Below are 1,567 nucleotides of genomic sequence, written 5' to 3' on the forward strand. Positions count from 1 at the left end.
TGTTTGTATTATTCATCAATTTACCTTTTCCACAATTTTCCTTTAAATTTTGGTTTCTTCCAGTACACCAGACTGTAAATATTTAAAGATTAATATTTTTTAGTAATAACTGTTTATTATGCATCAGAAAGATCCGTCGAACTCATCACTTGTTGTCAAAGTTTTTTTTTATACTCATCAATTATAAAAAATTTTGTATCTCTGTATCTGTGTGTGACCTTGGTTGGATTATATCATGATATTGTTCAGAAAGGCACTCTTTGTATGATATAATAACTTCTTGATATCTGGCTGTTAAAATAGGTAGAATATTCGTTCCTCTTACACATTGCGCCCTTAGAAGCATTGTTTTCTAATTTGGGCAGATAGGTATTTTTGATGTGAAAATGGTGAGTTTCAGATTATTTCAAATTTTGTCGTGGAGCGGCTTCAAACTGTGGAGCACATAATTAGTGAGAGGTGTCTTAGTTTTACTGGTTTGCCTGAAAATGGCTGGTTTGCATGTGACATGTGAGACAGATCTTCAATATATTATTAGTAGCAGATTACCCGTCCTTCGTACGGGGTTGGCATATAAGTATAAAATGCTTATTACAGTTAAACTCAAGCTTTGCTTTTGCAATGGGGGAGGACACAGTTTGATACAATTTGGTTCTTGGATAATGAAGTAGTCTCCTCAGCTGTATGATCCAGCTGTTGCCAATTGGTTGCACGGTCCATTTAGTGTGTTGTTAAATTTTGTCTTCGTCTTTCTCTTTAGTTTATTGTTACTATGAAAGTGCATATAGGAGAAAGATGACAAAACGTATAATAAGTTGTTCTTTAGGAAGTTAGTGTTCTTGACACAAATCGGTAATTTACTTTGACCACAGAGAAGTGAGGTACAGTGAAAATACGCTTGTGGGACAACCGTGCGCCTTCAGCTCTAGTATGTTGTGCCAGAAATATACTTGTGCAAGGAATAGTCTGAATGGTGAGCACTGTACGGAAAATCTTGTTCCACAGGTCACAGGGTCTTCCTCCTCCACATTGTGTGTAGTATATGATGGTGAGGGGGCAGTGTTGGACTTTGCCCTACACACCACTTGTGTACCATTGACTGTTTCCTCTGTACCTTACTTATGCTTTCCCGAACTGTTGTGGCTTCAATCATAATATAGGAATTGGAATATCTAGTATCCTTTGTCACAGATTTTATCCATCTCTATAAAAGATTAGATCTTGTCTACACTGATACAGTATGTAATTTTATGTATATGTTGTGTAATTATTCTTAACCATTTTTAGTTTTATAAGTCATTCAAATTTGTGCGTTTACCTTTCACTTTCAGGGATGAAGGACACTCACAATTGACTGTTTATGCAACTGGGTGATCATAACAAATTTGAAAATATGCTCTTCGAAAGTGTGTTTTATCATCCAAAAGGAGGTCAGTAGGCAATTTTTAACAAGGGGGAGGCAGGATTTCAGTAATTGGGGTGTAAAAGTAATTTCTTTTTCTGAGAAACCCCTAATTTCATCATGAATGACCAAATACCAACTGGTAAAAATACTACACAGAAAATG

The sequence above is a fragment of the Macrosteles quadrilineatus genome, unplaced genomic scaffold (genome assembly GCF_028750875.1).
Source record: "Macrosteles quadrilineatus isolate MER2022 unplaced genomic scaffold, UCM_ALF_1.0 Scaffold_5__1_contigs__length_97177068, whole genome shotgun sequence".
In the NCBI taxonomy this organism is placed as follows: domain Eukaryota; kingdom Metazoa; phylum Arthropoda; class Insecta; order Hemiptera; family Cicadellidae; genus Macrosteles; species Macrosteles quadrilineatus.